The 23,508-nt window shown below is 41.8% G+C and overlaps 1 protein-coding gene across 1 annotated transcript in view; it reads right to left on the reverse strand.

Moving 5' to 3' along the window:
• Window positions 1-23,508, reverse strand: part of CDYL (chromodomain Y like) — a 202,068-nt gene that overhangs the window by 46,572 nt on the left and 131,988 nt on the right. The gene's annotated exons all lie outside the window — the stretch shown is intronic.

Below are 23,508 nucleotides of genomic sequence, written 5' to 3' on the forward strand. Positions count from 1 at the left end.
GTCAAGGGGAAAGTGAGGTATTGTGGACCTAAATAATATGGAGGTATACTTAACCAGCCCTTCCTGCAGGGAGATCAGCATCTCAGTTATGAAGTCCTTTCTATGTTCCTAGCCTTATCAAAACAGAAAATATTTTTCTAAATGTAGGAATAAACTTTTAGGTAGATATTCTTGCAGACTGAAATAACATACCCAACAACCTCATCTCACAACACCCTCGTCAACAGCCTACAGATTCAGATGACAGATAGGTTCCCTCAGACAGACTGTTTGGAAACTGCTTCAGTAGCCACATATTTCTGAAAGACTTTTGTACTTGACTGGAATACTGAGCCAGTCAAGTACATGCTGGTTATACTACAATAGCTCTGCATGGTCTACTTTATTGTTGATCCTTACTTTGTATCAAAAAAGGCTCAGAGGAGAAAATGTACATTAAACCTAGGACACACTAAGAGAAAAAGAACCTGTATGCTCTTTACCTGGAGCATGAGTCCTTATGAATTTTATGTGCAGTATTATGTGAATAATATGAGACTTAAACACTACTTACCTCCTCCTATTTTTCTCAGGTCGCATATTTCATTTTCAAGTATTGCAAAGGTTTTAAATACTGGCAATATAGTAAATCTTAAGGGCAAGTTTGTTAACCACTTACTCACATAGGTGAATGGTTGCTCATGAGTATTTTCTTTGAAGTTAACAAAGCTACTTATGTGAGTAACTTACTCACCAATGGTTTGGGGATTCACAATATGGCCCTAAGATCATTTCCTGAATTAAAGACCTACTACCTGGGGATTCAAGACAACATACTCTTGTTAAATGTTCTTGTTTCACGTCAGGCTGGTAATTTAATTCCAAGTTGCATTCACAAATTTGAATTCCTCTTTATTTAGCTGTCTCAAGTTATGCACTTTCTCCCTCCCCCCATTGGTATACAACCCTTCCAAAGCATGAATGTACTTGTCATGTTACAAATCAATAATTCTGAAATTGCCATAATGATCAAAAAGTTGCAAATGAACAGTTTACACACGTAGCTACTACTCACATTTGTTTACTATCTTGAAAGCTGTCAAGGTTCCTTCCCCACTCTGAACTCTAGGGTACAGATGTGGGGACCTGCATGAAAGACCCCCTAAGCTTATTCTTACCAGCTTAGGTTAAAAACTTCCTCAAGGTACAAACTTTGCCTTGTCCTTGAACCCTATGCTGCCACCACCAAGCATGTTAAACAAAGAACAGGGAAAGAGCCCACTTGGAGATGTCCCCCAAAGCCCTACACCCCCTTTCCTGGGGAAGGCTTGATAAAAATCCTCACCAGTTTGTACAGGTGAACACAGACCCAAACCCTTGGATCTTAAGAAAATGAAAAAACAATCAGGTTCTTACAAGAAGAATTTTAATTAAAGAAAAGGTAAAAGAATCACCTCTGTAAAAATCAGGATGGTAAATACTTTACAGGGTAATCAGATTCAAAACATAGAGAATCCCTCTAGGCAAAACCTTAAGCTACAAAAAGACACAAAAACAGGAATATACATTCCATTCAGCACAGCTATTTTACCAGCCATTAAACAAAAGGAAATCTAACGCATTTCTAGTTAGATTACTTACTAACTTGGCTGCTACTCTGAAACCTAACTTTTTACAGGAGTTCTGAGCTGCATTCCTGATCTGTTCCCGGCAAAAGCATCATACAGACAGACCCTTTGTGTCCGGTCCCCCCCACCAGCTTTGAAAGTATCTTGTCTCCTCATTGGTTATTTTGGTCAGGTGCCAGCGAGTTTGTCTTAGCTTCTTAACCCTTTACAGGTGAAAGGGTTTTGCCTCTGGCCAGGAGGGATTTTATAGCACTGTGGACAGAAAGGTGGTTATCCTTCCCTTTATATTTATGACAAAGGCTAACTAGTAAAAAGGAGAATTAAAAAAAATATTCAGCTGGAAGTACATACTATGTTTAACTCTTGAACCAAATGAAAAATTTAGGTCTGATGGTTGTGGGCATAGTTTTTCAATGGATGTTGATTTTAATGGACACTAGATCAGGTCCAGACACTGGATTAAGTAAGTTTTCATTTGTATTTTATTTATTATCATTAAATACGCCAATATTTACCTGTAAAATATTTTTGAAAACAGCTACAATACTTAAAAGATTAAGCTAGAAAGAACTATATAAATGCATAAGCTGTGTAAAAGCACATTTTATACAAAAGCATAAAAAGAGTCAGTGGAGGATTTGTGAAACCTACAATTATTTTTTTCAATTCAATAAGCTTGTTGTTACAAGGTTAGGATAGGACAGATGTTTATTTCTTTAAATGATAGCTAGACCAGTGGTTCTCAAGCAGGCCTGGGTTATATGCAGAGGTCTTCCAGGGGGGGTACATCAACTCTCATAGATATTTGTCTAGTTTTACAACAGGCTACATCAAAAGCACTAGTGAAGTCAGTTTAAACTAAAAGTTTCATACAATGACTTGTTTAGACTGCTCTATATAGTATTCACTGAAATGTAAGTACAATATTTATATTCCAACTGATTTATTTTCAAATTATATTGTAAAAATGAGAAAGTAAGCATTTTTCAGTAAGAGTGTGCTGTGACACTTCTGTATTTTTATGTCTGAGTTTGTAAGCAAAGTAGGCTTTAAGTGAGGTATGCAAGAAATGTGGGGTATGCAAGACAAATCAGACTCCTGAAAGGGATACACTAGTCTGGAAAGGTTGAGAGCCACTGATCTAGACAAGACATCTACGGGTGATTTATTCTGAAGTAAATACCACACCATCTTTGTCACATCAGAGTGAATTTATAAGAATTAAAAAAATAAACAACAAACAAAACAAAAACCCCAAACCCACAAAACAGCTGACATCACATAGCCTCAAGAAAACAACTCACCCTCACCATTACTTCTGACCACCCAGTCAAATGTTACTAAATATTCTCTCTGATGATAATCACATTCAGTCCCTGCCAACCAGCAAATAAGCCAAGGAATAAGGTTGCATTAAAATCAAACCAGCAATGCAGTGTGAAATAGCATGTTATTAGCAAAACACAGCCTTGAGAAATGAGTTTTAAGGCCCTGATCCAGTAAAGCACTAAGACAAGTGAATTGCTTTAGCAGTCCCATTGAAGTCATTGTGCTTAAGAGATTTGTTAGGTCATGGCTTAAATGCAGTTCTACTGTAAAAAGTAACTGAACTGTGGAATTCCCAGTTTACTGCACCTCAATTATTTCTGTACCAAACCTCCTTAGTCTACAAGTAACAATATTTTTTCTAACTTCTAGGCTCACAAACTCAACCTAGGCTCTGACAATCAAGCTGGATTGCTTCCATTTTTCTCACTAGAACTAGTAATTTAAGGTTCAGCAGGCTAAATTATGCCTTCAGCGACACCTGTATAACCACGTTATTTTCAATGGGATTTTCCTTCACTGACATTTCTTCCCATTTAGTGTCTCATCTCTTCTGCTGTTCCTGAAACATCCGCAGGAGCAAATAGAATATGTTGTTGACCTTACTGAATTTTCTGAAATCTCTTCTGCTACTTCAAAGGAGCAAGGGAGAGATTGCTTCTACTTTTCAAAATTCTCTGATATCACTGAGTTTAAGGATTTCAAAACAAAAGCCACTAGCCATTTGTTTTGCTAATTGGTCTACTCTATAGATATGGCGTGTCACAGGTCAACAGATAACTACACTTCATATCAACCATGAGGAGAACTGGACAATCATCAGTAGCATCTGCAATGAAAGAGGATGCAAGTACTGTAAAGTAAGGTTTGTTTCACTTTGTCCTTGGCTAGGTGCAGTTACCTTAGTTCCCTGCACGAAGCTCAAGCGAAAAAGGTAGCTGAAGCAGAGCACTGAACAGACCCATCTGCAGCTTCATAATTCCTCTGCAGTGAGAATTCTGTTTTCTTATTCATTTGGTGTCATGGTTCCTGGGCTACCAGCACCTCTGATCCCTGCTGATCTCTGAGTGTAACACATCTCAGGTCTCAGATTACTAGCCGTCACCTATCTTGGGATGGAATCACATGAGTCTCCCACTTTCAGTACAGGCCCTGGCTGCAGTCCTCTGGTACTAACCACGATTATCTACAAAGGCCTGATTGAGAGTCAGACCCTGGAGTTCTGTTCCCTCCAGAAGTATGGACAGCGGTATTCAGTAACCAAACATTTTTAATGCAAAGTATTATTTATTTAGAGCCAAAGCATTTAAGAGAAAACAGATCTTAAAACAATAAGCAAACTGTACACAGGTCTAGCTTATGAGGTGTCTAACTATATTCTACAAGCAGGCCCTGGTAGATCTAATTTCCTATAGAGTCCTCCATAGAGCCTCTCTTTGTGTCAGCTTGTCTTCATGGACAGCCCCTGGCAACTGACAATGCCCTCTCTTCTCCAAGAGCCTTTGACTGTTTCATTTCCTTTTGATCTCCAGGCTGCCAGCCTAACAAAAGAAAGCTTGCATCTTTGCTGGAGACAGGATAGAGGATCCTCGAAGTCAGTAGCTTTCCAAATTGTCTTTCAAATGTGTGCCACGACATTCTTATCTGGGGAGCTCTTGTGTTGCCCTCCTGCACAGTCCGCACTGAATTAAAGCATTATAGGTATATAACAAACACTCCACTACCTCCAGTATAAGTTATACAGTCGCTCTCAATAATTAGGTTACATATTAGTACTCTTAGATTATTACATAGCAAGCTCCATGATGTCACACCTGGCCATGGGTAAAATATCCTCTTCTGTGGGGATAGCTGATTCTTTTGCCTGAAGACCATTGACCACAACTATGTCAGGTATCCGCATCTGGACTTTTTCTGAAATGTACATTATCCTGTCTTATGTTTACTAAGGCACTTTCCTTTGGATTGTTGTTTCCATTCTGAACATATCACTTCTGCAATGCATGCAAATGGAAAAACCAGTTTCAGTTTTTGAGCTGGATGGGAAGTTTCCTAGTTGGGAAACTGGATTCTGGGACCAGGCCCCAAACTAAAGTTACTGTCCTTACTGTTGTTTCAAAATAATGGTGAGAAAATAGCTGTGCTGTGAGTAAACTTCTGACTGATCACATTCACAATTCCCCTCTCTCACAAGAGTCATTCATCAGAGGAAAGTGACAAGCACATTCTTGCTCTCTCCTGTAGTTTTTTTTTTTTTTTTAATAGCATTTTGATGTACCAGCATCACTATTGGATGAATTCTGTGAGGATTCAGATGAAAGGGCTCAAACCCTTTTATGTGATTCCTTTCTGGACTTCCCAAGACAGCTTTTGACCTTGTTAATAATATAGGTGCTGGTGGAATGGTTCTCTGAGGTGACCTTCCCCAGACTCTGTGTTAGTTTGGAGTTTGGCAGTGGTGGAGCACTAGAGGTGAAGTTAGCCTATTTCCCCCCAAACCACTATCCAAATGAGGACTACAGAAGAAGGAAAGCAGTGGTAACTGGTAGTGGGACAACTGCAGTGGAGGAAGGTAGAAGTTTATCAGCATCTAGTTATGCTAAAGGGGAAGCTGCCTTCCCGGATTTCCCCTAAAGGGGAGGTTTTACCTGGATTGGAGCGCTTCTTTCCCTTGGTTTTCTGATGGTGCTGCAGCTGTCTCTCTCCCCCAGCACTGCTCTCTACCACTGTAGTAGCTCTGGCTCCTGCACTGACCTGCTCCTCCACAGCAACTTTTAGCAGACTACCAATTTCTCCACGAGACTCAGCAACTGCAGAGCTAGTTCCCTCTTGGAAGGCTCCTAGTTCCTCCCTTCCCTTCAACTCAAGCAGTACTTTGTCAGGGGAGCTTCTCTGTAACCAAAGCAACATTCAATAACTGAGCAAGAATTGAGGAAGGATCCCTTGCACTGGCTCTGCTTTGGGCCATCTACCATTTTGTAGATGCTGGCCTAAAATAGCAGGCAGAGGGTGGCCAACTCTGCTCTGTAGGAAAGGAGAAGAGGTGGGAGCATAAAGTTGACAGAAAAGTTGGCAGGGGAGCAAAGAAACAAAATGTAAACAGAGAGCAAAGAAACAAAATGTAAACAGAGTTCCTAGCTGCCTGCTATTGGAAGTAGACACACCTGGTAGTAATTTGGTGAGAAGCCCATTCCTCTTTACCCCTAAACCCTAACTTACCCAAAGACACAGTTCCAGCTGCCTCTGGTCCAATCAGTAGAGAGGCAAAAAATCAGAGGACATGCCCCTCTCAAAGAACAATCCTTACTACCAGGTGCGGTGCTTATATGTTGAGGAGCTTCATTAAAATCAAGGGACTCCTTCCTATACTGGTAGTTAGCATTACACATAGTAAACAGCTGCATGATCTGGCTCTGATGTGTTAGTTATTACACAAACAAAAAAATTCCTGTGTTAAAAAAACATTATTAAGGTTACAAAGTCACTCAAAAGTTAGGTAATGCCAGAATTTAGGTTGCCTCTGTAACCTTAATTCAGCTCCTCTGTGCCTATGCATTATGATACAGTCTTTAATTACATGATTACACACTTTTTTTTTTTTTTTCATATTCAGTGCACAGGATGGATGGTGCTCACTTAATGAGCAGCTATTCAATATTTTGTTTTCACCTTGTGAGCCTTGCCTTATTTACATCACTCTATTCACACCCTGCTCTCAAGACAGGGTTAATAAATTTCCTCCTGAGTTTTTCTATCAATATACTATCTGAGTACTTCACAGATATTAATGAATTAATTTTCACAACCCTGTGAAATGAGGGGGAATTATTATCCCCATTTTATATGTTGAGAACCGAAACAGAGCGAGAAAGGTCAAAAGTATCTACTAATTTTAAAGTGCCCAATATGAGCTATGCAGGACTTGATTTTCCAGACTGCTGAGCACTATATAGCATTTATATGTTCAAAGTGCACCTCCCACTGATTTCAGTTACAGTTATGAGTGCTTAGTATTTCTACAAATCATATCCCAGAGACTCAAGTCAGGCATCCAGAAAGTTAGGAATACACAATTAGTAACAACCTGAGCAAAGCTTAAATGACTTGCCCTGCATCACAAAGCCAGGGTAGAATCCAAATCTCCAGGGTGGCATTCAACTGCCTTAACTGTGAAACCATCTGTCTCTTCCTGCAATCCCCTGCCTCATTCCCTACACACATTCCAGGACTCCTCAGAGGCCTTTGAAGAGCAGTGGGAACTGTCTGGGGTTCTCTGCTTACTGTCCCCTTCCGGTTCCCTGATTTTTAACCCTCGATCCTCACTTCCATTCCTGTTTGTTTTTTTTATTTGTTGCCCTAAGACTTCAGTTGTGGCCTGAGTTTAGTGGTTCCTTCCCCTTGGGTGAGGGGGTGGGCCTTTACTTCTGGGTAGGAGTAGGCCCACCCGCCCCAGTATTCACAATAGGTAGATACCTTGCAGTCCCCTCTCCGCCTCTCTGACTCAGACTCACTCCACACCTACCTCCTCTGTTTCCCAGATCCAGTTTTCCTAACCAGCCAGTTCCAGACTCCTCCAACCAAGGCTCATTCCCCCCTCTTGCAGGTCTGGCTCCATAGGTGCTGGAACTATGGGTGCTACCGCACCCCCTGGCTTGAAGTGGTTTCCATTATATACCGCGTTTATAGTTTGATTCACTGGCTCTCAGCACCCGCACTACACAAATTGTTCCAGCACCCCTGTCTGGCTCTTGTCCCCTCTGCATTTGAATCAGGCAGCTTCCATCTTCACAATGCATAGGGATCACTGAGAGCATAGGAGAGAGACTGGCTTCCTGTTCTTGGTTCAGGCACCCAGTCCCTGTCAAGTATTTCTGTCCACTTGATAGATATGCTAAGTACAGAGTGTAAAACAATTTTGCTGTTGGTAGCAAGGGGCATTTGTGGATTACCCTTATTCTTCAAGGTAATGATTAAGCAATGACTCAAATGATACTTCACTTTTTACCACACACACTCACTCTCTCTCTCTCATCCTCTTAGCTCAGATGCATTTATGATTCAGGAGAGTCAATTATACTCAATTCACTCTTAGTTTTTATGCCAGTGTAACTGACTATTTTACCATGTGGACTTTGGTATTATCCCCTTTACGAAACCTTGCTAATATCTACGTCTCTAAGTTGCACACCCCATAATTTGTACACAAAAATGTTTTTTCCTCATTTCTCAGCAAATATTTAACAGGAAAGTGCAGTAACGTGATCACATTAAGACTTCATTCATTTTACAAAATACAATACATATCTTCAATAGTGTGAATCTGTGAGCCAAACTCACTATATATTGTAGGCTGTGAGCACAGATCCTATGGGAGCCTTAACGTTGCAGTCGGTTGTGGACATGGAATAACTGAAAATATTCCAAAACCAAGGGATGAGTTGGGGGAGGAATCTCCAGAGAAACACTGTGCAATGCCTGATAACTCAGACTTGTTACAGGGACAATAATATGGCTCAAAGGAATTAAGTAACATTCAAAGTACCTGGCCAAAGTTTCAAACCAGTCTCTTATTTGGCAACCACAATTTGCAAGTACAAAATGAGAGCGTAGATAGCATACATAGTGAAAATATACCCTTTTAAGTTATGAAGAAAATACAAGTAAGTACTTGCACAAAAGCAATCTACAAGTTACACAGTTCAGTTTGATTAGCTAAAAAGTCAACTTCCTACTGACACACTTTATACAGTAGTTCTATTACTTCTGTTTGCAATCATCAGAGTAAAACTAAAGAACCAAAATTGTGCATACGAACAGTTCAGCTAACTGCCTTTTTGGACACCTAAACTGCTTCCCTGTAGAACTTTACTTCTTTAGTTTTATTCAAATGTACAATGCTTTAAGGAATTTATGAAGTTACAGAAGATCAATTCATTTCAAGTTTAAAAAGGTACATGTTTTCTCTTTACCTGTAAACCTGGTTCACCAGTTAAAAACACTCCACAACAACTGTGGCAAAAAGCATCCAGAGAGGGAAGGAACGAAAACAAGTGTAGACATACGAAAGAAAGCTAAACATTTCAAACACTGAACTGCTGCCTTAAAGACCAAACTACCTTAGGGTATGTCTATACTACGAAATTAGGTCGAATTTATAGAAGTCGGTTTTTTAGAAATCGTTTTTATATAGTTGATTGTGTGTGTCCCCACAGAAAATGCTCTAAGTGCATTAAATGCGTTAACTCAGCTGAGTGCTTCCACAGTACCAAGGCTAGCGTCAACTTCCGGAGCATTGCACTGTGGGTAGCTATCCCACAGTTCCTGTAGTCTCTGCCGCCCATTGGAATTCTGGGTTGAGATCCCAATGCCTAATGGGGCAAAAACATTGTCGCGGGTGGTTCTAGCTACATATCGTCAGGCCCTCCCTCCGTGAAAGCAACGGCAGACAATCGTTTCACGCCTTTTTTCCTGAGTTACCTGTGCAGACGCCATACCACGGCAAGGATGGAGCCCGCTCAGCTCACTGTCACCCTACGTCTCCTGGATGCTGGCAGACGCGGTACTGCATTGCTACACAGCAGCAACCCATTGCTTTGTGGCAGCAGATGGTGTAATAGGCCTGATAACCATCGTCATCGTGTCTGAGGTGCTCCTGGCCACCTCAGTAAGGTCGGTCAGAAGCGCCTGGGCAGACATGGGTGCAGGGACTAAATTAGGAGTGACCTGAAGAGGTCATTCTCTTTAGTCCTGCTGGCAGTCCTATTGTACCATCTTCTGCTGAGCAGGCAGGAGATGAGGATGGCTAGCAGTCCTATTGCACCGTCTGTTGCCAGCCAAAGATGTAGAAGATAGATGGAGTGGATCAAAACACGAAATACACCAGATTTGTTTTGTATTAATTTGCTCCCCCCTCCCTCCCTCCGTGAAATCAATGGCCGACAATCATTTCAGTGAGATCGGTCAGGGGCACCTTGAAAAGTTTAATGGAGATTCAGTCCTGCCTGAAATACCAGGGGGAGGGATAGCTCAGTGGGTTGAGCACTGGCCTGCTAAACCCAAGGTTTTGAGTTCAATCCTGGAGGGGGCCATTCTGTATGACAGTTGTTTTTGATTCTCCTTGATGTAAAGCCACCCCCTTTGTTGATTTTAATTCCCTGTAGACCAACCCTGTAAGCCATGTCGTCAGTTGCCCCTCCCTCCGTCAGAGCAACGGCAGACAATCATTCCGCGCCTTTTTTCTGTGCAGACGCCATACCACGGCAAGCATGGAGCCCACTCAGATCACTGTGGCAATTAGGAGCACATTAAACACCACACGCATTATCCAGCAGTATATGCAGCACCGGAACCTGGCAAAGCGATACCGGGCGAGTAGGCGACGTCAGCGCAGTGACGAGAGTGATGAGGACATGGACACAGACTTCTCTCAAAGCACGGGCCCTGGCAATGTGGGCATCATGGTGCTAATGGGGAAGGCTCATGGAACGCCGATTCTGGGCTTGGGAAACAAGCACAGACTGGTGGGACCGTATAGTGTTGCAGGTCTGGGATGATTCCCTGGGGCTGCGAAACTTTCGCATGCGTAAGGGCACTTTCATGGAACTTTGTGACTTGCTTTCCCCTGCCCTGAAGCACAAGAATACCAAGATGAGAGCAGCCCTCACAGTTGAGAAGCGAGTGGCAATAGCCCTGTGGAAACTTGCAACGCCAGACAGCTACCGGTCAGTCGGGAATCAATTTGGAGTGGGCAAATCTACTGTGGGGGCTGCTGTGATGCAAGTAGCCAACGCAATCAAAGATCTGCTGTTATCAAGGGTAGTGACCCTGGGAAATGTGCAGGTCATAGTGGATGGTTTTGCTGCAATGGGATTCCCTAACTGTGGTGGGGCCATAGACGGAACCCATATCCCTATCTTGGCACCGGAGCGCCAAGCCGGCGAGTACATAAACCGCAAGGGGTACTTTTCAATAGTGCTGCAAGCTCTGGTGGATCACAAGGGACGTTTCACCAACATCAATGTGGGATGGCTGGGAAAGGTACATGATGCTCACATCTTCAGGAACTCTGGTCTGCTTCAAAAGCTGCAAGAAGGGACTTTATTCCCAGACCAGAAAATAACCATTGGGGATGTTGAAATGCCTATAGTTATCCTTGGGAACCAAGCCTACCCCTTAATGCCATGGCTCATGAAGCCGTACACAGGCAGCCTGGACAGTAGTCAGGAGCTGTTCAACTACAGGCTGAGCAAGTGCAGAACGGTGGTAGAATGTACATTTGGACGTTTAAAAGCGCGCTGGTGCAGTTTACTGACTCGGTTAGACCTCAGCGAAACCAATATTCCCACTGTTATTACTGCTTTCTATGCGCTCCACAATATCTGTGAGAGTAAGGGGGAGACGTTTATGGCGGGGTGGGAGGTTGAGGCAAATCGCCTGGCTGCTGGTTATGCGCAGCCAGACACCAGGGTGGTTAGAAGAGCACAGGAGGGCGCGGTGCGCACCAGAGAAGCTTTGAAAACCAGTTTCATGACTGGCCAGGCTACGGTGTAAAAGTTCTGTTTGTTTCTGCTTGATGAACTCCCTCCCGTCTGGTTCACTCTACTTCCCTGTAAGCCAACTGCCCTCCCCTCCCCCCTTCGATCACCACTTGCAGAGGCAATAAAGTCCTTATTGCTTCACATTCATGCATTTTTTATTAATTCATCACACAAATAGGGGGATAACTGCCAAGGTAGCCCGGGAGTGGTGGTGGAGGAGGGAAGCACTGGGTGGGGTGGTGGAGGAGGGAAGGACAAGGCCACACAGCACTATAAAAGTTTAAAAGTTTAAAACTTATTGAATGCCAGCCTTCTGTTGCTTGGGCAATCCTCTGGGGTGGAATAGCTGGGTGGCCAAAGGCCCCCCCACTGCGTTCTTGGGCGTCTGAGTGAGGAGACTGTGGAACTTGGGGAGGAGGGGGGTTGGTTACACAGGAGCTGTAGCGGCGGTCTGTGCTCCTGCTGCCTTTCCTCCAACCATACGCTGGAGCATATTAGTTTGATCCTGCAGCAGCCTCAGCACTGAAGCCTGCCTCCTCTCATCACGCTGCCGCCACCTTTCAGCTTCAGCCCTCTCTCCTCCCGGTCATTTTGTGCTTTCCTGCACTCTGACATTGTCTGCCTCCACACATTCGTCTGTGCTTTGTCAGTGTGGGAGGACAGCATGAGCTCAGAGAACATTTCATTATGAGTGCATTTTTTTTGCCTTCTAATCTTCGCTAGCCTCTGGGAAGGAGAAGATCCTGTGATCCTTGAAACACATACAGCTGGTGGAGAGAAAAAAAGGGACAGTGGTATTTAAAAAGACACATTTGATAGAACAATGGGTACACTCTTTCACAGTAAACCTTGCTGTTAACATTACATACACAGCACATGTGCTTTCGTTCCAAGGTCGCATTTTGCCTCCCCCCACCACGTGGCTAGCCCTTCCCCCCTCCCCTTGGCTAACAGCGGGGAACGTTTCTGTTCAGCCACAGGCAAACAGCCCAGCAGGAACGAGCACCTCTGAATGTCCCCTTAAGAAAAGCACCCTATTTGAACCAGGTGACCATGAATGATATCAGTCTCCTGAGGATAACACAGACAGATAAAGAATGGATGTTGTTTGAATGCCAGCAAACATACACTGCAATGCTTTTTGTTCTACAATGATTCCCGACTACGTGCTACTGGCCTGGAGTGGTAAAGTGTCCTACCATGGTGGATGGAATAAGGCTGCCATCCCCAGAAACCTTTTGCAAAGGCTTTGGGAGTACATCCAGGAGGGCTTTATGGAGATGTCCCTGGAGGATTTCCATTCCATCCCCAGACACGTTAACAGACTTTTCCAGTAGCCGTATTGGCCGCGAATGCCAAGGCAAATTAATCATTAAACACGCTTGCTTTTAAACCATGTATACTGTTTTAAAAGGTACACTCACCAGAGGTCCCTTCTCCGCCTGGCGGGTCCAGGAGGCAGCCTTGGGTGGGTTCAGGGGGTACTGGCTCCAGGTCCAGGGTGAGAAACAGTTCCTGGCTGTCAGGAAAACCGGTTTCTCCGCTTGCTTGCTGTGAGCTATCTTCCTCATCCCCAAAACCTGTTTCCGTGTTGCCTCCAGCTCCACTGAAGGAGTCAAACAACACGGTTGGGGTAGTGGTGGCTGAACCCCCTAAAATGGCATGCAGCTCATCATAGAAGCGGCATGTTTGGGACTCTGACCCAGAGCGGCCATTTGCCTCTCTGGTTTTCTGTAGGCTTGTCTCAGCTCCTTAAGTTTCACGCGGCACTGCTTTGGGTCCCTGTTATGGCCTCTGTCCTTCATGCCCTGGGAGATTTTGACAAAGGTTTTGGCATTTCGAAAACTGGAACGGAGTTCTGATAGCACGGATTCCTCTCCCCATACAGCGATCAGATCCCATACCTCCCACTCGATCCATGCTGGAGCTCTTTCGCGATTCTGGGACTCCATCATGGTCACCTCTGCTGATGAGCTCTGCACTCACCTGCAGCTTGCCACGCTGGCCACATAGGAAATGAAATTCAAAAGTTTGCGGGCCTTTTCCCGTCTACCTGGCCAGTCCATCTGAGTTGAGAGTGCTGTCCAGCGCGGTCACAATGGAGCACTCTGGGATAGCTCCCGGAGGCCAATACCATCGAATTGCGTCCACAGTACCCCAAATTCAACCCGGCAAGGCCGATTTCAGCACTAATCCCCTTGTCGGGGTGGAGTAAGGAAATTGATTTTAAGAGCCCTTTAAGTAAAAAAAAAAAAAAAAAAGGGGGGGGGGGCTTCGTCATGTGGATGGGTACAGGGTTAAATCGATTTAACGCTGCTAAATTCGACCTCAACTCCTAGTGTAGACCAGGGCTTAGTTAAGGAAGAAACAGCTTCTTTATAGTACTTTATGCTGGGATGAGATGAAGCTCAGGTTACTGCTCTGCAGATATGATGTTCAATTCTTTTTTCCCAAGAAGCTGAAATGGATCTTGGGGAACGAGATTTAATACCATGAGGTGAAGATTTGCTAGATTTAAATGTATACCTCTTTAATAAACTGCTCCTTACCTTTTTAGAGACTGTAGATTTTGAAGCGTTAGAACTCTTTTGAATGAGCTAGAAATAGAATGAAAAGAGCATCTAATTTTCTGCAGATTTCACTTATGTAATACTATATAATAAAATAATAATTTATAAACTTTCACCTCTTGTAACTTGGGGAACTGGGTAACACAACAAATAAAAATGCAACATTAAAAACTCACTTAGCATTAAAAAAAGCTTAATAAAAGGATATAATAAAAATAGGGGAAAGCATGAGATATTGGTTTTTGTAGTTGTTTACAAGTGAGGAGAGATGAACTGTTGTGGGCAGTAATTACCATACCACAGGGGCCAACACAGTAAGGTGCCATGCCCTGCCTACCTGAAACATAATGGTGGGATTCCTATAATGTGGGTAGGTATTAGAGCAGAAGCACCCATCAAAACAAGGCTCACAAGAAGGTGGTCTTGAACAGTGAGAGGGCTAACGTCACACAGAGTTTTCAAATCCAACAGTACCAAGTTAAAATCAGTGTGCCACTGTAAAGAATTCAATATGGTGTAATCTGCTCACAACTGTTCCAACCAATGAGCAAATACGTTACTGAAGAAGTTACCAGAAATAGGGCTGCTTCATAAGCTCCGTAATTTCCTGTTTTGCTGTCACAGAACTTTATGGTCACAATGGCATGTACTGTTGTGAGATCATTTCTGGATAAAGAAGGGTGCAAGCTGTATAACTGAAAAAAAAATCCCAAAATAAAAAGGGTTTTCTATTACACCTGACAGACAGTATTCCACGTAAGCGATGCAGCTGAAAGTTACTCTGAGCTTCCTGAGAGGAAAAGATGACCTTGTTAAAGCACAGGACTGGGAGTTGGGAAACCTAGATTCTATTCTCAATTAAAAAAATGTAAAAGATGAGAACTTAACACTATCCCCTCACAAAATTGAGAGAGTGATTGTTTTCTCATCACAGACTCTCCCAAATTTTAAAACCTAAAACCCCCAACCCCTTAAAATCTACTCCCGCTTACCTAGCAAATCACACCAAACTGTTTTTGGACATTATAGTCTCTGTCAGAAGCATAATAGACAAAAACTAACTAAAATAAAAATTATGTCTTCTGTGTTTGTTCCAGAAGTTAAGCTCAACTTCATTAAAAAAACAGGAAGAGGTCACAGCATGGTGAACCATCTACTTGACTGAAAAGCAACTAAGAAACATTGTACAAGAATTACAGCAACTTTAATAATTAGAAAGCACAAACACCTGCCATTGACATGAATGTACACTTATTACACAGGGTAAAATCATTCCCATTTAAAATCTCACTTCAAAAAATGATGTAAAAGCCTTAAAGAAATACACACACAACACGCAACTCGCAATGTGACTGTGAAAAAGCAATGTGGCCTGCACATTTGGTAAGCTGTAAATATCCAAAGAGAGAAACCTGAATCCTAAGAGTTCTAAAATTTAACCATTACTGCAGATTATCAGAAGAAATCTTATTAAATATTTAGAGTGCCATTTATGTGATCTGTGCTGTAGAAAGAGAGGATGGCAATGCTCCAACCCCCAAGGGGCAATCTGCATTCAGCATCTAATTAATCTAACTCCAGGGCAATAACTGGAGATATTTTGTGAGCAAAATCATACGACAAGACATGAACCAGCTGAAAAAGTTCCTCCAGAAATAGTTGAGAAACTTTGGCCCTGGGATTTTTTTTAGACTACAGAAATCTTGTCAAACGTTTTTCTTCTATCACCAAAACTTTCAAACCCAACGCCCCTGGTGTGAAGTAGCGTGTGGGGAGATAATCAAATTTCTGTTATACAGGCATTTGGGCCCTATTCTCATTTACCAGTGTGAAGTGCCCAAGTGTAAATGAGATTCCAGACCTGCAGTCTCATGTGTTAGAAATGTCAGTCAGCTAACACTGATAATTCTAATACTGGATTTTGTGGCTCACCCAGACTATTCTGACATAGTACATGAAGGTTATAAGGCTGAAAATAAATGCATTCAGATATTCAAACCAATTTATAAATGCTCTTTGCACTGAAATGTCAAAATTTTGGAGGCACCAAAGTTATTTCAAGAGTCTTAACATCCTGTAAAACAGGCTTTGGCAGGAGACAGAAGTGCCTGGTTAAAACCATGAAGATCCCAATGGGAGAAAAAAAGAATACATGGCAACGACACTCACTGGTCAGCAACTAGAATTACTCTTCAGTGAATGAGGCACTCCTACTACCAAACTCTAAGAAATAAACAAAGCCTTTGCAGGATTCCCAGGCTTTGGCAGCCTGAGAAGCCATCTGGAACTCGAAATGGAACTTGGGTCTCTGGAATGACCACACTGAGCACTATAAAGTAGGTTACTAGATTCATGGGTCCTTTTAAAGCAGATTTTCCATGCTATTGTACACAGTCTCCAGGGATTTTTACATATAAACTATGGTATTTTAGCAAGGGCAACATTAACAGAGGAAATTCAAAAACACTGGCAGATTTACTAATTCTGGAGAGTCCTCTTAGGGATTTTTTCCTCCTGAAGGAGGGACAAAATAAAGTCAAGACCATTCTCCAATGGAATATTATCCCTACCTCCAGAGATCTGCCAGAAATCCTTTACAGTAGGTTCAGAAACTGGTTCTTCATAGACCCTGTCATAAATATAAAGGGAAGGGTAAACCCCTTTAAAATCCCTCCTGGCCAGAGGAAATCTCCTCTCACCTGTAAAGGGTTAAGAAGCTAAAGGTAACCTCGCTGGCACCTGACCAAAATGACCAATGAGGAGACAAGATATTTTCAAAAGCTGGGAGGAGGGAGAGAAACAAAGGGGGTATGTGTGTCTGTCTATATTTTGTCTTTGCCGGGGATAGACCAGGAATGGAGCCTTAGAACTTTTAGTAAGTAATCTAGCTAGGTACGTGTTAGATTATGATTTCTTTAAATGGCTGAGAAAAGAATTGTGCTGAATAGAATAACTATTTCTGTCTGTGTATCTTTTTTGTAACTTAAGGTTTTTGCCTAGAGGGGTTCTCTATGTTTTGAATCTAATTACCCTGTAAGGTATTTACCATCCTGATTTTACAGGGGGGATTTTTTTTTTTATTTCTATTTACTTCTATTTCTATTAAAAGTCTTTTTGTAAGAAAACTGAATGCTTTTTCATTGTTCTCAGATCCAAGGGTTTGGGTCTGTAGTCACCTAGGCAAATTGGTGAGGCTTTTTACCAAACCTTTTCCAGGAAGTGGGGTGCAAGGTTTTTGGGAAGTATTTTGGGGGGAAAGACGTGTCCAAACAGCTCTTCCCCAGTAACCAGTATTTGTTTGGTGGTGGTAGCGGCCAATCCAAGGACAAAAGGGTGGAATATTTTGTACCTTGGGGAAGTTTTGACCTAAGCTGGTAAAGATAAGCTTAGGAGGTTTTTCATGCAGGTCCCCACATCTGTACCCTAGAGTTCAGAGTGGGGGAGGGACCTTGACAGACCCGGTAGAATATACCTTATTCTGCAGCTTGGCCAGTTCATTCTATGGACAAATGTCTATTACACTGGATATAAACAGAGTAGAAAAATGCTGAAAGGGAGAAAATTTCATTTGACTCAGATAAAGAAAATTCAAGGACTTATTTTTACCTTATCTTTTAGGGGGAAGCCCACAAACACTCTAGGCAAACATTTCAGAGTCTGATTAGAGAAAAAATGAGGACCATCAATGGGTTCCCATAGCAGGAGTCTCTCAAGCAAATGACTTCAAGGTTGAGTATTTGTAGTGTTCCAGCCATTTTGGCCCCAGGATGTGTGACACTCTGATTACCATTCCCCAGACCTGCAGGGGAGCTTTGTGTCACTCGAAAGCTTGTCTCTTTCATCAACGGAAGATATTACTTCACCCACCTTGTCTCTTTCAAGGCTGAACATCAGTGACCGCATTTTAGTTGGAGAAATAACATTAGTAGACATCCTTAATGACTGTTTGTCTGCATCTGCTTTGGAGGCTGCCTTTTTTATTGGTTTGTTTGAGGAAAACCAACTGCACAGAGATCAGGATCTGTGGCATTATGCTTCCAAAGTGCTTTACAAACTCATGGCGCAACTTCAGAAAATCGGGAGCAATGCTGGAATACATGATTAGGGACACAAGACAAACTACATTGGCTTGTTCAGCAGAATGTCAAAGACTATGAGAAATGAAAAGGACCAAGGGAAGGGGGCAGCAAGAAAAATAAAGTGTGACAAGCATTAGTAAGTTTAAAGAGAAAAGTCACTAAGGAAGATAGCAGAGTAGATAAGGGAATCATAGCACATTGCACAAACTGCAAGCGCTAACAAAAGTATGATCTGGGCAAGTATGATCTGGGCAAGATCTTCTGGGCAAGAACCATTTTTTTTTTTTTACTGCTTTTCACAGTGTGTACCAGAATGGGCCCCAAATCTTTACTGGGACCTGCAGGAGAAGCAAGTCGAATAAAAATAATGTATGGACTAACTGGCATAAAACTGTCTAGCAGAGGTATCTTGCACAGTTGCCTAAATTCTGGGTTACTCAGGAGTTCCTCCAGACTGCTGGACTGGTTTTAAAATAACAAGATTTGCAAAAAATAACTGGGCACTAAACTGAGTTGTTTGTGATTTAAAGTTTCTGATAATATGAAAAACTACTTTTAAAGTTCCACGTTGCCATTTGTATTTTTCTGATATAATAACTTCTCAGTTATCACTATCCTAAAGTCCCATAACTAATCGGTACAGTGTTTACTACTACATCATGGGTATAGTTTATCTTTCTGTATGTCAGTCAGTATCAGTTGGTGTAAAGATACTGACCAGAGAGGAGTCTCCTTGAAGATTTGTAGCTAAAGAACACTAAACAGAAAGCCCTGCCACCTATGTGATTATACATAACTGCCTTGAAGGTGTTTTAGTGCATTTTAGCATATCTGCCCAGCACTGTGTAAACAGTGGCTACAGCAAGCTGAAATTTTTTAAACGATTGTATTTTAGCATTCCATTTACCCAACAAACCTTTCAAATTCAGTAACAGAATGTACAGTATCCTGTATATTTTTCATGTGTTCTCTCTACTGCCCCCATTATGAGTAATACAGGATCTTACCCACAACTGCAATACTGTGTGCACATATATCAACTATCAATAAAAATAAACTTCTCCACAGAAAATGTACATTTTACACACTAAAGTATGCCTTTTTCTACACAGGTGCACTTGAAGAGGAAGGGAACCTTACCACACTGCAGTGCACCTACACAGGACCAGGCATAATGTCTCCTGGAGCTGGTGAGCACAAAGGGGGTGGACCAGCTAGTATGGCCTACGACTATGAAAAGCACCAGAATGGGTGTTTCTGGACAGATCGTGCGCTAGGATATTCTTCCGTTTCCAAAATGAGTTGGGATACCTTTGCTGGGACCTTCTTCAAAAGGTGTAGCAAGTCCCACTCTGCACTGCATTATTCCTAGGGTATAAAAAGCATATACTTTTTAAAGGAAAATTGCCTCGACACTGTGCCTTCCCCCTATTCTAATGAGCTTCATAAGGAAGTCTACCTTGCACTCTGTGGTCTACAGGCTGAAGAGTATGTTTGTACTAATGTTTGAAATTATATTGAATTATGCATCTTAATCTGTCGAAGAGCTGAAAAGTGACAAACATAATTGCAGTTGGGTGAGCTTTGCTGGGATTTGCACTAAAGACTTCTCTCAAACATCTGAAAAGTTCCAAGTCTATTAACTACAACAGCTACCTTTCCCACAACATTTTTATTACCATTTATATAACGGTACAGTTTCAGAACCACTAAAACCAGATCAGTATCTTGAACCAATAGCAGCAGACATGAAAAATTTAGAATGACAGGATGAACAGAAAATAAAGTAAAAGACTGACAACAAATTACTAATGCATTTGCCTGAGCAATAATTTTATAGTATACACTTGTCTACATGAACATTTAGTTTGCTGCAAGCTGGGTTATAAACAAACCACACACAAGCTTGCTGCATACGAAGTGTTCTTGTAGACACACCCTCCTGCCGAGCATTACAAGCAGTGTAGTGTGCTTTAATGTGCCCCACTTTAAAATGCGACTAGATCGAAGTTAGTGAGCATCAGCAGGGTCCACACACACACAGTTAGGGGTTAGCAGGCTACAGCTTGCTGCAAATGAAATGTTTGTGTGCACAAGCCCTAAATTTCATCCTAATCCAGTATTTACAGACTAAAAGCAAAGGTCAAATGAGTTTCTTACTTTCCCAAATATGGCTTTAGTTATTGTTACACTATGTTTTGTATCTACAGAGGTTATTCATGAGGTCTTAAGGCATTTCAGTAGGAAATACAGACAATCGTTACCATGCAGTTTTACATTGAAAAAGATTTCTGCTTTTCAGTCAAAAGTCAACAGGTTATGAGGATGTGTGAACTGTTTCTTTAAGTCTATAGCAGAAAGCCAGACAGAATATTGGTGGGAAAAGTTCTAGGCAGAAATTAACATAATTGGAACTACATCTATTTACAACAGATGAATCTAGTCGAACATTGTTTTTCCTATTCAAACAATGTTCTTTGTTCAGTCTTAGAAAAATGCAACTCTTTCCGCAATTCTTTACCAGTAACACATAATATGGTGCCAGAAGTTGGCTCATTTGGAATCAGTATAAAAGCAAAATTATGCTGAAGTTTGTCCATCCACAAAATTTTCAAATATGATAAGCTCATGGAACAGCCTGAGCAGAAGGAGTGCTTCCCAATATTCTGAATCACAAGAAATCTTCATTTAGAGAAAGTTGAAGTACTGGCCAAATTACTAATTTATGCAATAGGGAGTGAAACTGAAAATATTTATAAATCATTTACCTTCACTGAGGAAGGAGACAAAAATAGCTTTGGCAGTGTCTTCAAAGCAGGGTGAGCATTTCCTTCCAAAAAGGAATGTAGTAGGCAAAGGGACATGCTTTTACCAAAGGACGCACCAGCCTGGAGAAAGGACTCGTATAGTAGTTTCTATGCTAATGTATGTGAAAGAACAAAGTATTGATATGAACAAGGAAGAACTAATAAAAGACTGTCTAATCATTTGGATTTTAATCAAGAAACTTTCTGAAAAATTACTGTTAATGTCTATATCTCCTCTGGAGCAGGCAGTGTGATTGACCCAGCAGTGTGAGCTAATGAAAATGCAAGTCATGCAGCAAGGAAGTAAAGTAGCCAAGTGCAAGAAGTAGTAACAAAATAATCCCACAGGAAACAGAGAAGCAACATAACTAGTCCTATCACCTCCAAAAAAGAAAACAAGACAGACAAAACGACAATCCCTACCCCACCCCAAAACAAAACCCTAAGAATTGTGTTTCCAGGTCAAAATGTGAGAACACTGTGCTATAAAAGACATCCAAATTGATGATGTCTGCCCAGAAAGAGAAAGCATGTCCAGAAAATATCTACCTTGTAGACCTTGGAAAAAACTGTATTAGAGTTGTATGAAAAACGAGGACGTATTTGTCCTATAGCCACTGGATTTCTAGAGCTGTAGAAATTCTATTTTTCTGTCATCTGGGGTTGACATGTAGGTCTACTGAAGTTAAAAAGGTTTCAGAGTAGCAGCCGTGTTAGTCTGTATTCGCAAAAAGAAAAGGAGTACTTGCGGCACCTTAGAGACTAACAAATGTATTTGAGCATAAGCTTTCATGCTCAAATAAATTTGTTAGTCTCTAAGGTGCCACAAGTACTCCTTTTCTTTTTGAAGTTAAAAAGAATCTTTTCTCATTGGCGCATTCCAGAAGAAAGTCACTGACCACAGCCCTCAGTTTGCCAGGTCTGAATTTCTAGCTTTTGGGATGGAGTATGATTTCAAGCATATTACTTACAGCACTATCACCCACAAGGGAATGGCTTACTGGAGAGAGAGCAGTATTCTTCTTCTGGGTAGGCCTGGGTAGGAAGCAACGATTATAAATTTATATCTAGATCTGACAGCCAGCACATTGCCACAGCAGTCAGCTGGTGAATGTCCTTCAGGCCCCTGCTTAAAGAATGAAGGGGGACACACAGATATGATGTAAAAAGAAAAGGAGTACTTGTGGCACCTTAGAGACTGACAAATTTATTAGAGCATAAGCTTTCATGAGCTACAGCTCACTTCATCGGATGAATTCAGTGGAAAATACACACAGAGAACATGAAACAATTGGTGTTACCATACAGACTGTAACAAGAGTGATCAGGAAAGATGAGCTATTACCAGTAGGAGAGAGAGTGTGCGGGGGGGGGGGGGGGGAACACGGACGACGGGACGGGACGACACACACCTTTTGTAGTGATAATCAAGGTGGGCCATTTCCAGCACTTTACAAGAACGTCTGAAGAACAGTGGGGGGGTGGAGGGGGGAAATAGTTCTACTTTGTATAATGACACATCCACTCCCAGTCTCTATTCAAGCCTAACTTAATTGTATCCAGTTTGCAAATTAATTCCAATTCAGCAGTCTCTCGTTGGGAGTCTGTTTTTGAAGTTTTTTTGTTGAAGAATTGCCACTATTAGGTCTGTAATCGAGTGACCAAAGAGATTGAAGTGTTCTCCAACTGGTTTTTGAATGTTATAATTCTTGATGTCTGATTTGTGTCCATTTATTCTTTTACGTAGAGACTGTCCAGTGTGTATGCATCTGATGAAGTGAGCTGTAGCTCACAAAAGCTTATGCTCAAATAAATTGGTTAGTCTCTAAGGTGCCACAAGTATTCCTTTTCTTTTTACGGATACAGACTAACATGGCTGCTACTCTGAAACGTGTCATTATGCAAGGCACTGAATTTAGCTATATGGAGTGGAAATCTATCAACTTCATGAAAAAACTCGTACAGATACAGACAGACATCATCTTCCTTTCCAAATGCAAACAGATGGACATCATACCAAAAGGACTGAAGGTAAAAAATCCATTACAATCGACATACCACACAGACTATGCTGACAGCTTGTGCCACACGCTCTCAAAGAAACTGCAGAACCACCTGATCAACATCCTCTACAGCAAACAGGGAAAGATTAAGAATGAGCTCTCAAAACTGGATACTCTCATAAAAAACCAACCTTCCACACAAGCTTCCTTGTGACTGGACTTTACAAAAACTAGACAAGCCATTTACAACACACACTTTGCTTCTCTACAAAAGAAAAAGGACACTAAACGATCTAAACTACTACATGCCACAAGGGGCCACAACAGTGGTTCCCTTAACCCACCCAGCAATATTGTTATTCTGTTCAACTATACTCTTAGCCCAACACAAGAATCTGTCCTATCTCAGGGCCTCTACATCTGCCCCTCCACCCCCACGAACATGATACAGTTCTGTGGTGACCTAGAATCCTATTTTCGACGTCTCCGACTCAAGGAATATTTCAAACACAACTCTGAACAACATACTAACCCACAGAGACCTTCCTACCAAGACTACAAAAAGAAGGATTCTGGGTG

Source organism: Natator depressus, chromosome 2, assembly GCF_965152275.1.
Source record: "Natator depressus isolate rNatDep1 chromosome 2, rNatDep2.hap1, whole genome shotgun sequence".
NCBI lineage: Eukaryota > Metazoa > Chordata > Testudines > Cheloniidae > Natator > Natator depressus.